The 15,656-nt window shown below is 42.6% G+C and overlaps 1 protein-coding gene across 2 annotated transcripts in view; it reads left to right on the top strand.

The window, feature by feature from the left end:
• The window catches only part of BMPR1A (bone morphogenetic protein receptor type 1A), a 64,141-nt gene that overhangs the window by 29,029 nt on the left and 19,456 nt on the right, over positions 1-15,656 (top strand). The window contains exon 2 of one of the 2 annotated variants that reach the window (XM_033148801.1): positions 2,867-2,987. The exons of the other annotated variant lie outside the window; for it this stretch is intronic. The gene's annotated coding sequence lies outside the window, so the exon portion shown is untranslated. The remainder of the gene's footprint in view (positions 1-2,866; positions 2,988-15,656) is intronic. 2 annotated transcript variants of the gene reach the window in all.

The following is a 15,656-nucleotide window of genomic DNA, read 5'->3' as shown; positions in this document are numbered from 1 at the left end:
CTGCCCACAAGCCTGCATTTTCTTCTTGCAGAAGGTGATCAAGTCAGTGATTTTAGCTATAATGTGTGGTAACAGGAGAGGGAGTTTGATCAAGGATTGAATCACTTCTGAAGTCTCCTTGATGGTATTGGGGTGGGGTGGGGCTTTTACTAGCCCCACAGTTTTCCACAAAACATCTCAGGATTCCATCTGTGCTAAACCTTGGACTTGTTTGTGGATGTTATTTTCACACACATTGTAGCTGTGGGAAATTTAATAAGGTCTCAAATAAGACATGTAGGTTTGTCAGAAAATTATGATATAGCAGATATTCTGTTGGTGTCAGAACAGTAAGAACCATGCTCCTATTTTCAGTGGTTTATACGAGTTCCAACAGAAATTAACAAGATTAATGAGATTTCAGCAAATGCGTAGGAAAAACACTTTATGTTTTGGCTTTACAACTATATTCTATAGTGTGTGGAAAAAATTAAGAATTTTCCAAATATAAAAAGAGTGTTTGATAATGAGGTTTAATGTCAGCCTGTCTATTCAGCAAAGACTGCAGTCTTTAAGAACTGGTGTTATCTGATATTTGAGTTAGTTTCGGGTTGCTCCATTTTACACAAATTTATTATTGATTCCCAAGGCTTGTTAAACCAATGATAGGAATACTTACAAATGTGCATGGAGGCAGAAGCATTATGACCTTCTTGTAATGACAAAGGTTATTATGAAGCTTTGAGGTAGCAATCCTGAAACTTAATTTTTTGAGGGCTGAGTGCTTGATTGTCTGCTCACGCCAAAGACAGAACTGCACGTGTTAACCTTTGGAATTAGCTTGAGTCAGGCTCATTAGCTTGCTGTGTTCAACTTAACTAGAACATTATGGAAAATGTGGAGATCTTTCTTTAGCACAGGACTGGGGAACCTGTGACCCATCAATTGCTTTTGGACTACAGTCCTCGTGATAGAATCATAGCACCCTGACCATTGACCACATTAGTAGGGGCTGAGAGGAGATTGTAACCAACAGCCTCTGAAGGACCACAAGTACCCAGGCCTTCAAGATTTTGAACTCTGCATGCTGACACAATGTAGCTGGACAAAAATCAGACTTCAAAATCCTTAAGCACTAGTGGGGCACCTGTGGTTCTCCATATGTCCCAATCCTGCTTTAGGATTTAGAACCCTTATTTTTGCCCAGCTACATATCAAAATGCATGTGCAACAGCATCATTTTTATGTTTGTAGTGTTTTTATAGCATTGAAGTAGCATAATTTATTGTGTAGTCATGCAACCTTTCTGGCAGCTGATAGGAGCATGCTGCAGGCCATGTTGCATTCCCACTGGAGGTGAAGAACAACCATCAATTGGTGTCAAAATGCTCTCTAACTTTTCAGCTCTTTCACTTGATGGCATAACAGAAGGTGGGGTGGACATCTTTAGTGTTTTTGAAGTAGGCCCTTAGCAAGCTACAGAGTGTGGTTCCCAGATTGTGTGTTAGCCTTTGCGTAGACGTTTTTCTCAGCTGCTTCTGCCTTCTTCATCATTGTTGTGTTCCTGTGTGTGCGTACACGCACACATATGTTTCTGCAGGAGGCACAAGGAAGCTGTTTTTATACTGACCTGTAGATCTTAATGAATGGTTGGTCCTCAAATTTATTCCCGGTGCTGAATATGTTTGTGATTTTGCCATGGTCTCAACCTTGTGAATACTAGCTATTCCAAATGGAAATCTGTCATAAGAGTTACAGAGTGTTTCAGAAAAATACCGAAGCATGTACACGGACAATCTTAAAGATCTGAACCACACAAGAGTTCTGAACCACAAAATAAGGGCTGAGAAGACAGAGCAGTGCCCTTCCATTTTACCCCTCTGTATTTCAGACAAACATATCCATCTTGCTGGGGTGGGGAGGAAGTTTACAGTACGTAAAGTCTGTGCAGAGAATTGTGGTCTTCTAAAGATTCAGGCCAGCATAATTATCCTACTTTTCAGGAGTGGCTTGCTGTTGTTAATACAAACCTACTTCTCAACCTCTTCCTCTTTCCCCCACCCTATCAGCCATATAGCTGCTATACAGAGTCCAGGAGCCAGCATACTACCCCGCCTTCCAAAATATGTACTCACAATGCAAGATTTCTCCTCTTAACTTAAAGCCAACTTTGACCATTTTGATCACTTGCCTTTCCCCATAGAACTGCTTTTTAATTTCTTTAAAAACAAGGGGAATGCAATTTTGGGGAGTGAATTGTCAAAATAGATCTTATTTATGGCAACAATTTATTTAAAACTGAGGGCCAAGCTAGAAACTATCACAGGTTCTTTAAGGCACTAGATTACATAGGAAACTGAGACAATACTGTATTTAAATTCCTGAGTGACAGCATTTTTAGAAGCCTCAGCAACCAGATGCCTAAGGTTCTTCCAGTCGTTCCCTAAGTTAACATAGTTACTACACCAAGTTTTATATCCCCACTCCAAGTCTGTTGGTTGTCATCCTGAATTATATAGTTAATTGAATATGAAAATTGAGCCTGTATGTATGTAACACTTTGAAGAATTGTGTTGTTGTGCATCATTATAGACGATGGCCAGCACCCAAATAGGGTAACTGCTTTAGGCATATCCAACAACTCAGGCATGCCTAGTGGGATTTTTGATCCCTTCATGGTGTTATCACAGACTGCTTTTGAAAGCCCCTTCAAAGTACTTTGCTACACAGTACAGAGAGGCTGTGCAGTGTTGGTTTGTGCTATTTGCAGACTTAACATTTATGCGCACAAATACTCTATAGCTGGTAGGATGAAACACATACACATCTTTTTAGTTCTTAAAAAGCCTGCTTGAAATTAAATTCCAACTCTTTTCCTGTCTTACAGCTTTAAAGAAATATGCATTGTTACAATTTTATTTTGGAATTGATGAAGTGGAAATACAGATGAAACAAGTTTGCAGGATATCAACTCTACAGCACCATTTCATCCCACTCATCAGCAAAAGGTAACAAACATCCATTCAAAAATTGGCTAAATTCAAATATAACATTCTTATGGGCTATTGGATTAGAAATGTTAACTTTTATTTAAAGCACCAATATCCTGCCTATCTTAAAAGTTCAAGGTGGCTAGCAAAATTCTGGGGGAGGGGGGTCTATAATATATCTCCTGGTCAGATTCAAAGCTGCAAATAAACAAAACAAAACAAAAAACAACAACCAGCCTTCCTTGCTGTGCTGGATTTTTAGTCCTCACTGTAGCAGGAGGGCATAAGTTTCATTACAGGCACTTGAAACATAATTTACAATCAGCATCCATTGTATTTAATATTTGAAAATATCATATAAAATGTCTGTTGGTTCCCCTTGTTGGAGAGGTTGATTAAATCCCTTTTAAGACACTTTGTAAACTTCTAGGCAAACTATCAACCAATCCTACTGGTCAGAGTGGCTGAAAAGTTCAAAGTGATGGTGCCTTAACCCTTAGCAGAAAAATAATAATACAGTGGTACCTCGTGTTAAGAACAAAATTCGTTCTGGAGGTCCATTCTTAACCTGAAACTGTTCTTAATCTGAGGTACCACTTTAGCTAATGGGGCCTCGCGCTGTTGCTGCGCTGCCGCTGCCCAATTTCTGTTCTCATCCTGAAGCAAAGTTCTTAACCCGAGGTACTATTTCTGGGTTAGCGGGGTCTGTAACCTGAAGCGTCTGTAACCTGAAGCGTATGTAACCCGAGGTATCACTATAGAGAGTTTAAAAATAGTTTACCTCAGTTCAGATGTTTTCAATTGCTGTTCCTTTTATGGGGTAAAATTGGTCCAATATCTGATCTATCGTTACGTGCAGAGGTTTGTTAATGGTTGGACACATAATAATGAGCCTCAGCAGAAACTGGCCCAGATAGATGGACATTAGTATGTCATTGTTGAAATTAGTGGTTCTCAAACTTTTTTCTCTGGGCCACACCTACAGAATAAAAATTTGCTCGCTCCACACCACACCACACCACATTATTTTATTGATAAGAATTAAATTGGAAAACAAGAAAAAAACAACTACTAGCAGTGCTTGATTTATCATATAGAAAACAACTACTGTACTTTATAACATGATCATGGGACATCCAGAAAGTATGAAACAATGCAGCTGCATAAGAACATGACACATTTCCAAAATATAATTCTAAATGAACCTCTTACATATGTATGTTAACTATGTATACAAACTCAATGAGAGGTGTGAGCTTGCAGTATCACTTGATGCACATAGTCTCATTTTGAAAAGCTAGTTATTCATATTTTGAAAATAGAAAATATTTTGATATTATACTACACTAAAATGTTTAAATGTTTCTTTGATTGTCCTTGAATCTTTGCAGCACACTTTCCAGCCTTTCCTGCCACACTTTTGTGGTGCACCACACCCTCTGATAACCACTGTTTTAAAAGAATGGTGATTAAATCTTATTGGCAAAGTTATACTTAGTATTTTTAAAGAGAAGGTCCTGTTCATTCTCTAGTTTGAAAGGCAGGCTTGGATACATTTATCCCCTTCAGAATGCTCTCATAGGATAAGGCACGAGAGGGAGTTTTCTGAAGATACTAATGAAGTAATAGTAACCAAAGTCCAAGGGAACAAAGAGCAGGAAAAATTCAGGGCAACTTAAAGGAAAGATATGAAAAAAAATAATCTATGATATTGAAATTTGGGACATAATGGCGAGTGTCAAGTAGAATAAATCCATTCTGGTATTACTGAAATTTTCACTTGCTATTAAAATGAGATAATTCAATAATTAAAATAATGATTCTGTTTCTGTTCAAATAGCTTTCATTTTACTTACTTTTGTGAGAAGTTATTGATCCAATATCTAGTTTTATTTCACATTCTGTTTTAATTTGTGTGTATTTATGTTGCAAATGCTGTAATTGTGGAGAAGCATAACAAAAGATTCATAAAAATGCATCATAGGGGAATTTAGGTAAATATTGTGTACATGATAATATTTTGGGGTTTGTTTTTTACAAATAATGATCCCAAGCAACATTTACTTAAAATATTTGTCCCTTTAAAATTTGCACTCATCTTCCAAAGAAATGAAGCGCTTTCTTTCCTTTTCAAGCACATTATAATTTTATGCTAAGCAACTTTGGGATTCCACATAAAAAAAAGTTTTCTTTCCCCTGATATCAACACTGCTTAGCATTGATTTTCATGAATTGGGGAGTACCATAAAACAACCTTATTTTAACACTTTAAAAAACTAAGGGGAAATACAAGTTTGTTGCTGTTGAAGTGTGAACATTACCTTTGTACTCTGTTTTGTTCATGTACTGAACTTTTAAGATTGGTTTTAGAGTCTGTTTTGAAACTTTTTAGAACTACATTGTTTTGAGCTTCAGGGAATACATTTTTGTGAAAGAATGTGTCCATAGTTGTTTAATCATAACACATTTATGATACCTAAAAATACATAGTTGCCTGTTTATCTTGCTCTGACTTGAAATCAACCATTTTGGTTAAAATAACAAACCATTTGATAAGAGAGACAAAACAGGAATCCTTACAAACTTCCTCTACTATCAGCCTGTGCCTCAACTCCCCTGCTCACATTTTGGTAATATGAACAGAGATTACAACTGTTCTGCTCAACTTTGAAAATAGTTTTCTGATACCCTTTGTGGGCAACACTGAAAACTGTGGCATTTCTGTTATTGAAACTCCTTTGGCCATAGTTCCTAAGGAGAAGGATTCTTGCATGGACAGTTGCTCACAATGCACTCATTTCATTCCAATCAGTGCAAAATAGGTTTCGCTGGCCGAGTTTGAAAATCATGCTTAAATCATAGTTTCAGTATTATGCTGTATAAATGAATCTGGACATGAGTCTTGGGTTTGCCCTCTCTTTTCTAGTTCAGGCATGAAAATGAGATTGGAAGAATCTGCTTTCAGGTTAAAATAACCATGGTTGTCACTACAGTTATTCTCTAGAGTTTGGTTTATTGGAACAAGTTAGAATCAATCCATGGTTTCTGATCCTGGCTTTTCCTGTGTGTTGTTTCCTTCAGACTTCTCATAATGAAACACTCCAACAGTAAAACAGCGCATGAACCTGATGTTGGGAATTGTTGGATTGACTTTGGATCTTAAATGGTGATCCTAAGATAACTGCATCTGAAAGGGCCAGTTCAGAGTTCCCCTCCATCTGCTTCTATTAGTGTGGAGAGAGAGGGGGAACAATTTGGGTTTGGTGGGAATGGTTTGAGCGCATATTCTGGAATGTGTGTTAAAGTATTTTTCACCTCACATTAAAAGGTTGCATCTGCTTTGACCATTAGTTTCATTCCAGTGGTCCTTAACTCGCTGAATAAGTAGTTTCTGTCAATCCTTTTGCCCTCATTGCATGGGTGTAGCTAGGTTTTTTTAGGGGGGGCAGGCAAAGCTTTTTTTAGGGGATCAGCCAAAGTTGTTGAGCTTTTTGAGAGGAAATCACTGTTAGAAATATCCCCCAAAAGACATCTGCTGGCACCCCACCCCCCAGCTATGACCATGCCTCACTATACTCGATTCTTCAGCAGGGAAAGATCCATGAATGCCACTGTTGCTAACTCACACTCTTGTGTGACTGTTCTTCCACAGCACAGTGGTACCTCATGTTACATACCGTCCCCCTTACGAATGGTTCGGGTTATATGCTCCAATAACCCGGAAGTAGATGCCCCTTGTTGCGAACTTTGCCCCGGGGTGCTAGTGGAAGTCATGCTCCAGCAGCGCAGCAGCAGCGGGAGGCACCATTAGCAAAAGCACACCTCATGTTACGAGTGGTTTCCGGTTACAAACGGACCTCCGGAACGGATTAAGTTTGTAACTAGAGGTACTACTGTAGAGTAGTTTGCTCACTCTGACTGTGGGTACCCTTTCCTCTCCAGACTAATCAAGATACTACCCTCTGTTCACCAATCGGGGAAATATGCTCCTTTGGAAACAGAATATGTGATGCAAATAGCATCTCCAAATATAAGGACATTTAATAAATGTGCAACGTAAAAATATAAGAAGAGCCTGTTGCATCAAGCAAGTGGCTCATCAGGTCCAGCATCCTCTTCACAGTGGCCAAACAGAGAAGCCTCCTCTGTCCTGTAGTTTCCAGCAACTGATGCTGAGAAACCCCAAGTGGAGGTAGAACATAGCTACCATGGTTAGTAGCCATTGATAGCCATATCCTCATGAATTTGTCTAATCCTATTTTAAAGCCATTGGGGTTGGTGGCCATCACTGCCTCCCATGGGAGCAGATTTCATAGTTTAACTGTGCTCTGTGTGCAGAAGTACTTTCTTTTGTCTGTCCTGAATCTTCCAACTTTCAGCTTCATTGAATGTCCCCAAGTTGAAGACCAGAGACAAACCTATCCACATTCTCTACACAACACATAATTTTGTACAACTCTATCATGTCTCCTCTTATTGATCTTTTATGAAAATACCAAACTGTTAAAACCTTTCCTCATGGGGACCTATTCTACCCCTTGATCATTTTTGTTGCTCTTTTTGGAACCTTTTCCAGCTCTACACTGTCCTTTTTGAAGTGAGATGACCGGAACAGTACTTAGTATTCAAAGTGTAGCCGCATCATAGGTAAAGGTAAAGGGACCCCTGAACATTAGGTCCAGTCGTGTCCGACTCTGGGGTTGCGGCACTCATCTTGCTCTATAGGCCGAGGGAGCTGGCGTTTGTCCGCAGACAGCTTCCGGGTCATGTGGCCAGCATGACAAAGCCGCTTCTGGTGAACCAGAGCAGCGCATGGAAACGCCGTTTACCTTCCCGCCGGAGCGGTCCCTGTTTATCTACTTGCACTTTGACGTGCTTTCGAACTGCTAGGTTGGCAGGAGCTGGGACCAAGCAACGGGAGCTCACCCCGTCACAGGGATTTGAACCGCTGTCCTTCTGATCAGCAGGCCCTAGACTGTGGTTTAACTCACAGCGATTTGTATACCGTATTTTTTGCTCCATAGGGCGCACCGCACCATAGGGTGCACCTCGTTTTTACAGGAGGAAACAAGAAAATATATATATATTTCTGGTTTTCCTCCCCTAAAAGCCCTGTATTTTTGTGGATCAGCTAAAAGTTTTGCAGCTTTTCTTGCAAAGGGAAAAGCCCTGGTTTTTTTTTTTTTGAGGATCAGCTAAAAGTTTTGCAGCTTTTTTTCCAAAGGGGAAAAGCAAAGCTCCTTTTGCAAAGGGGGAAAATCAAAGAGGAAAAGCCCCGTTTTTATCGGGTTCAACTCACACTTCTGCAGCTTCTTAAGGAAAGGGAGCCTTTTCTACAGTTTCCAGACAGATAATGTAATCAGCCAGTCACATGTCACTGGGGGAAAAAACAACCTCCCTCTGCAGCACATTCAACAATGGAGGCCTGGGCAAGAGGGTAGGGCTGAAAGGTAGCTGGGGACTCTTGACTCTCTCCCGATCTCTTGCTGATCAGCTGCTGAGCGGGGTCCTTTCAACACCCCCTTTTCTCTTTGTAAAATAAAAAGCATGATCCTCTTTTGGCCCCATGGCAATTCAGCTCCAGGGTCCACCATTAGCTCCATAAGACGCACAGATATTTCCCCTTACTTTTTAGGAGGAAAAAAGTGTGTCTTATGGAGCGAAAAATACGGTAATTGCATTATATCAGCAGTTTCATTTTAAATTCCTTTCCTAAAGATCCCTAGCATGGAATCTGCCTTTTCTGCAGCTACCGCACACACTGGGTTGGCATCTTCATCAAGCTATTCTCTCTAACTCCCAAGGTTTTGCTCTTTTCAGTTACCACCATTTCAAGACCATGTAGCCTATGTGAAATTAAGTTGTCGTCCCCTGCATCATTTTTATACTTGTTTACATTGAATTGCATTTTGACACTTTACAGCCCATTCACACAACTTTTAGAAATCCTTTTGGAGCTCTTCACAATTGTGTTGTGTTATGACCATCTTGTACAATTTAGAATCATCAGTTCCTCAGTTCTCACTCTATAAAACGAGTGCATTAATTACCTTGTGCATAAATCAGAAAGAGTTGCTGTGAATTAGATAATAATTGTAAACATCAAGTGTGTTGCAGCCTGGTGTTGATAAATGCTAGGGCTCTGTGCAGTACTACTCTTAGCTTAGCAGTTGGTACTGCAAGAATAATAGAGTGAGCTGCATGTATTGCTTCTCCCACTCCCTTGGGCTCCACACACCCCCCCCAATATCTAATGGTAGAGAGGAAAGGAGGAAGTTCCACAGTCTGATTCTGATTACTTAACTCAGGGGTAGGCAACCTAAGGCCTGGGGGCCGGATGCGGCCCAATCGCCTTCTCAGTCCGGCCTGCGGAATCAGTGTGTTTTTACATGAGTAGAATGTGACCCTTTATTTAAAATGCATCTCTGGGTTATTTGTGAGGCATACTGTAGGTGAGTTCATTCCTCCTCCCCCCCCCAAAAAATATAGTCAGCCCACCACATGGTCTGAGGGATGGTGGACCAGCTGAAAAAGGTTGCTGACCCCTCACTTAACTATTGTGAAGTAACCGGGAGCATTGAATCTGAAATGTTGGGGTTGCCCCTCTACATTCTTAGTGTTAGAATGACAAATGTTAATGAATGATATTAACGAGTTGGGCAAATATTCTGACCCAAAGTTCATCTGTGTAAGTCCTGAGATGACACGATTTAACAAATTGTATGGTCTAACTTACTTATCAGTCTACACTTTCACTCTTCAAACATTTTTCCATAACTATAGCTGGGGGTTTCCCCCCCCCCCCAAAGCAGATATCTGTCACGTCTACCCCGTTCAAAATCTTAGAAGCCAATTCCACAAATTAAAATCTGCAGAGCACATGGGGTCATGTCCTATATTTTTAATATCTTGCACCCTTAAAAATGTGTTGACAATGAATTGATTTCACTCCTCTTCATCCCCCTCCAAAACCCAGCCCTATCTAATTCAAAATATTTGTTTCCCTTAAATATTATGATAGTTCTTTGTTTAATTGTCTGGAATGTCGCTGGCATACCAAGAAGGCTAAAAGTTGTAACACCAAGTTTTCTTGCACTGTGGGTATGCAAGAATTTGTGTGCCTCATTCTTCTGAATTACTTAATATTTTATATAGCGACACTGAACTGCAAAACAACGGCTTTTTACATTTTATCCTTAAATAAAGTCCTTCACTGTTTTGTCTGTAGGGGATGGCAGGAGGGGGAGATTGCTTACTGAAGGAGAAGACAGTATTCTTATGCTAATCCAGTCTGTGGATAAGGAGCAATGCAGCCATGCAAACAATGGAAGTGGAGCCAGAAAGTCTGCTGTGTAGTCTAGCACGCCTTGAAAAGCATATGAGACAGGGCGCCTAGGGCTGCTTAAGGGGAGGGGCCCAAGAAAAGGGGAGCGCTTTACTCCAAGTTATTTTATGGAACTGGCAGATGACCAAAGAAAGGAACCTTACTACATAGACAGAGAGAATTAAGATGAGGGGGGTGAGAGAAAGGAGTTTCTGAAATCTGCTTTCCAGTTCTCATAGACTAAAACCCAAGCTTTGGCTTTATTTGATGTATGGCTGCAATTGAAACCTCAAATTCAGCTTGAAAAGATTTTGACATAAAACTATAAATATTACAAAAAGCTTATTTTAAGAGAAGATGCTGACTTTGAACAGGTTTTTGTTAGATTTACATGGGTAAAATATCTGATCACACAAATTACTAACCAGCAAAATGCCAGTTTCTGTTAAGTGCCTTTATATTTAACTTCTGGCAGTGTTTTATTTAATTTATTCATACCCAACATTTCAAAACCTTCATCTGCACATTCTATACAGTTAGAAATGAGGTATACCATCCAGCTGGAGTTCTACTTAAGTGGCTTACCTATTCTTGAAGGAATGAATGTTGTGATCTAAAGTTATCAGCTTGCACGTCTTTCTGAAGAATGATAGCAAGCATTTCTTCTTGGCCTATTATCTTTTCAATATGCTAATACTACGTAGTCAAATCGAGATGATGGATTCTTAAGAGAAATACCAATTGTATAGCAAATTAATATCCTTTTTTGAATGCTATGATTTCTCTACACAAGGGGCAATAAAGTGGGCACCTGGAGAACTCATTCTGCAACGTAATACCAACATTTATTAATGGCAGTTGGCAATTCACCATACTTTAAAGGGAGAGCTGTTTAAATTCCATAGGTGAGGTATAAATATCATAAATAAATATGAACCTGTAGCAGATTATTTTGGTGGTTTTATTTAAGTGTTCAGTTTTTAGTATGTATTACATTTTATGAAGTGTGGGGCTTTTGCAGATTCTAGTCAACAAGTTCAGGAGTTATCTGTCATTGGGCAACAATGCTGAGCAAATGGACGTTATCTCTGCCACCTTTTCCCTGACTACTTCACTGAGAAAAGCTCCTTCACAGGGTGAAGAAAGTGCCTCCCTCCAGCTCTGCATTGGCTGCCAGGCAGCCATGTTTAGTGAACAGCAGTATCTTCTTTGTTTTTGCCTCCTACCCACCCTCCTCATGAAGGAAAAAACCCCTCTGTGAGACAAAGGGAGTGCCAGCTGTGTTAGCTCCATGTGGCTGGTGGGCAACAACAGCTGAGTGATGGCAGGCGCCCTTGGTTGCCTTGGGGATGCCAAGGAACGCCTTTGTAGGTGCTGGGATGGCAACCCCCAATCTAAGCAACCTTTACATTGGATGGCAGCAAACCCACCAACAAATCACAGAACACATCTGTAGGCACAGAAGTGACATATGAATAGATCATAGAATTTTAGAGTTGGAAAGGGGACCCTTAGGATCATCTAGTCCAACCCCCTGCAATGCAGGAATATGCAGCTGTCACAAATTGATGACAGTTTTCAGTGGATCCTTTGTCAAAATTAGGAGCACCTGTAAGGATCTGTGATTTGATGAGTAGGGAAAGAAACCATGAAAAAAGTATGTACTGTAGTGTTAAGACTATTTTAATGAATCTGGCATGCACGCTTACACTCACATTCTTCTTTTTCTCTTTCTTGATTCTCTTCCTTCCTGTCTCTCTCCTGACTCTTGTAGCACCATACATTCCCCACTCATTTCTACTCCATTTCCCCCTCCCCTTTCCCTCCTCATATTCAGTTACTCTACTTTCCAGTTACTCAAATTCTGATTTGATAATTGAAAATCATATAGAGCTGAAAGAGGAAGTGAAAAAGAGCATCACACTTCTAATTTTGTTCTTAAGTTTTAGTACTTTCAGAGGGGTGGTGTTGTGGTTACCACCCTCATCACAAAGCAGGTAGTGAGCCAGGGATAGGGCACTATTGCAACCATGAGTGTCACATTGGCCACTCCAGTTATGAACAAACATAGCAAGTAAAAATATTTTAAAATATTATGTAATACAGAGTCCTCTGTTATAGGTAAGCTGTTTGTAATGCATTTTATTAATATCAAACAAGTGCATGTGAATCTTACATAGCTGATCCTAAAACATTAAGCTAGTTCACTTTGTTCTTTAAATTGCACCCAGAAACCCTACTAATCAAAGCATTTCTTTGTTGAACATAGCCTTATTTTTTGCACTTTTAATTACTTCATTTTTATTACTACGATTACATAGCACTGAAACAATGGGAACTATTTTTTTCTGTTATGTTTTGGGTGGGTGGGTACAAATAAACCTAAGCTAAATCTCACTGGTTTTCACTTTGTTTATATTCTGGGTATACTTTATAGCAACTTTCTGGGTACACTTTATAGCAACTTGTCTTCTAAACCAATTGAAAATTAATATGTACAGGAAATTATGTATGGATTCGCATATCCTTTGGGTACAAAAATGAATTCAGTCCAGCACTTGGTGCTGATCCATAGCTTTGCCTCTGCATTCCTAAGAATTGCCTCCTTTGCAAACTGTTATGTTCTCTATCCCCAAGAAGTGTCCTCAGTGTCTGTAGAAAGTGTTGGTGCTGACCTATAAAGCCCTAAATGGCCTCGGTCCTGTATACCTGAAGGAGCATCTCCACCCCCCTTGTTAAGCCCGGACACTGAGATCCAGTGCCGAGGGCCTTCTGGCGGTTCCCACCCTGCGAGAAGCAAAGCTACAGTAAACCAGGCAGAGGGCCTTCTCGGTAGTGGCGCCCGCCCTGTGGAACAGAGGTCAAAGAGATAAATAACTATCTGACATTCAGAAAATACCTGAAGGCAGCCCTGTTTAGGGAAGTTTTTAATTGTGATATTTTAATGTACAGTGGTGCCTCGCAAGACGAAATTAATTCGTTCCGCAAGTCTTTTCGTCTTGCGGAAATTTCGTCTTGCGAAGCACGGTTTCCCATAGGAATGCATTGAAATTTAAACAATGCGTTCCTATGGGGAAAAAGTCCAAGCCTCCAGCCGGCGAGCGGGGAAAGCGAGCGGCAGAGCAAGCGGCAGAGCGACCGGTGAGCGGGGAGAGCAAGCGGGGGACACGATCCACGGCGGGAGAAGCCAGGAAAGCAAGCAGGGAGCAGGATCCACGGCAGGAGAAGCCATCGGAGCAAGCAGGGAACGCAGTGGGAAGGCAGAAAAGCAAGCGGGGGACATGATCCATAGCGGGGGAAGGCAGAAAAGCAAGCGGGGGACACGATCCACGGCGGGAGAAGCCAGGAAAGCAAGCAGGGAGCAGGATCCACGGCAGGAGAAGCCATCGGAGCAAGCAGGGAACGCAGTGGGAAGGCAGAAAAGCAAGCGGGGGACACGATCCATAGCGGGGGAAGGCAGAAAAGCAAGCGGGGGACACGATCCACGGCGGGAGAAGCCAGGAAAGCAAGCAGGGAGCAGGATCCACGGCAGGAGAAGCCATCGGAGCAAGCAGGGAACGCAGTGGGAAGGCAGAAAAGCAAGCGGGGGACACGATCCATAGCGGGGGAAGGCAGAAAAGCAAGCGGGGGACACGATCCACGGCGGGAGAAGCCAGGGGAGCAAGCGGGGAGCAGGATCCACGGCGGGAGAAGCCATCGGAGCAAGCAGGGAACGCAGTGGGAAGGCAGAAAAGCAAGCGGGGGACACGATCCACGGCGGGAGAAGCCAGGAAAGCAAGCAGGGAGCAGGATCCACGGCAGGAGAAGCCATCGGAGCAAGCAGGGAACGCAGTGGGAAGGCAGAAAAGCAAGCGGGGGACACGATCCATAGCGGGGGAAGGCAGAAAAGCAAGCGGGGGACACGATCCACGGCGGGAGAAGCCAGGAAAGCAAGCAGGGAGCAGGATCCACGGCAGGAGAAGCCATCGGAGCAAGCAGGGAACGCAGTGGGAAGGCAGAAAAGCAAGCGGGGGACACGATCCACGGCGGGAGAAGCCAGGAAAGCAAGCAGGGAGCAGGATCCACGGCGGGAGAAGCCATCGGAGCAAGCAGGGAATGCAGTGGGAAGGCAGAAAAGCAAGCGGGGGACACGATCCATAGCGGGGGAAGGCAGAAAAGCAAGCGGGGGACACGATCCATGGCGGGAGAAGCCAGGGGAGCAAGCAGGGAGCAGGATCCACGGCGGGAGAAGCCATCGGAGCAAGCAGGGAACGCAGTGGGAAGGCAGAAAAGCAAGCGGGGGACACGATCCACGGCGGGAGAAGCCAGGGGAGCAAGCGGGGAGCAGGATCCACGGCGGGAGAAGCCAGGGGAGCAAGCGGGGAGCAGGATCCACGGCGGGAGAAGCCAGCGGAGCAAGCAGGGTGAGCGGCGGCAGCAGGAGAAAGCTGGGTGTGGGGAGCAGGGGCCGCAGTAAGGGAGAAGCCGAGGCTAAAATGGCGCCGGACCTACCTCCTCCCTCCCGGAGCGGTGAGTGTTCTGGGGTTTGCGGGGAGCAAAGGGCAGGCTCGGGAGCCGAGGGTAGGCTCGGCTGCTCCACCTTGGAACTTGTGAGCCTCTATGGTGGGAGGAGGCGAGCTGCCGTTTCCGGTTCCCGCCACTGCTGCCGCTCTCCTTGCAGCAGCAGGTTCCGGCTTTTTCTTAAAGTGGTACCGCGCAAGACGATTCGTTTTGCGAGTCACGGCCATTAAAAAATTCGTTTTGTGAATCACCTAAAAAATCGAAAAACCCTTTCGTCTAGCGGGTTTTTCGTCTTGCGAGGCATTCGTCTTGCGAGGTACCACTGTATTTTAATATCTGTTGGAGGCCACCCAGAGTGGCTGGGGGGACCCAGCCAGATGGGTGGGCTACAAATAAATTATTATTATTATTATTATTATTAGCCCATAAGCAGGTGTTGTTACAGACGTCCCACAACTCTGAAACACCTTTTCCTCTGGCTCTGAGAACTCAAATGTCTGAGCATCTTTCAGAATGGATGTAAGCACTTTGTATTAAAGAAAAGCTTTAAATGGCCAGGATAAGCAAGGGTTTATTTTAGGAGTACTGTATGTGTTAGCCCTTGTTGATAGGGTGAGGTAAAAATCAAGTAAGTTAGTATGCAACATACAGGAAGTACAAATGACCAAGGTCTGCCACTCCAGAAGCATAAGCTTAGTGTAACTAAATCCTAGTGGTTTATGCAAGTTAGCTGTTCCACAAGTTATGTGGTAAGGTAAAAAAACACTAGATCATCAGCCAGTTGATCCCCAGGGAAAATTGCTACCTGGCTCCGGATATGGGTCATGAAAGCAGGATTTGCAGCTCTGCCTGCCTGCCTGCCT

This window comes from Lacerta agilis, chromosome 5 (genome assembly GCF_009819535.1).
Source record: "Lacerta agilis isolate rLacAgi1 chromosome 5, rLacAgi1.pri, whole genome shotgun sequence".
NCBI classification, from domain to species: Eukaryota; Metazoa; Chordata; class Lepidosauria; order Squamata; family Lacertidae; genus Lacerta; species Lacerta agilis.
Note: the sequence above shows the minus strand (reverse complement) of the source record. Positions and strands in the feature narration are given on the sequence as shown.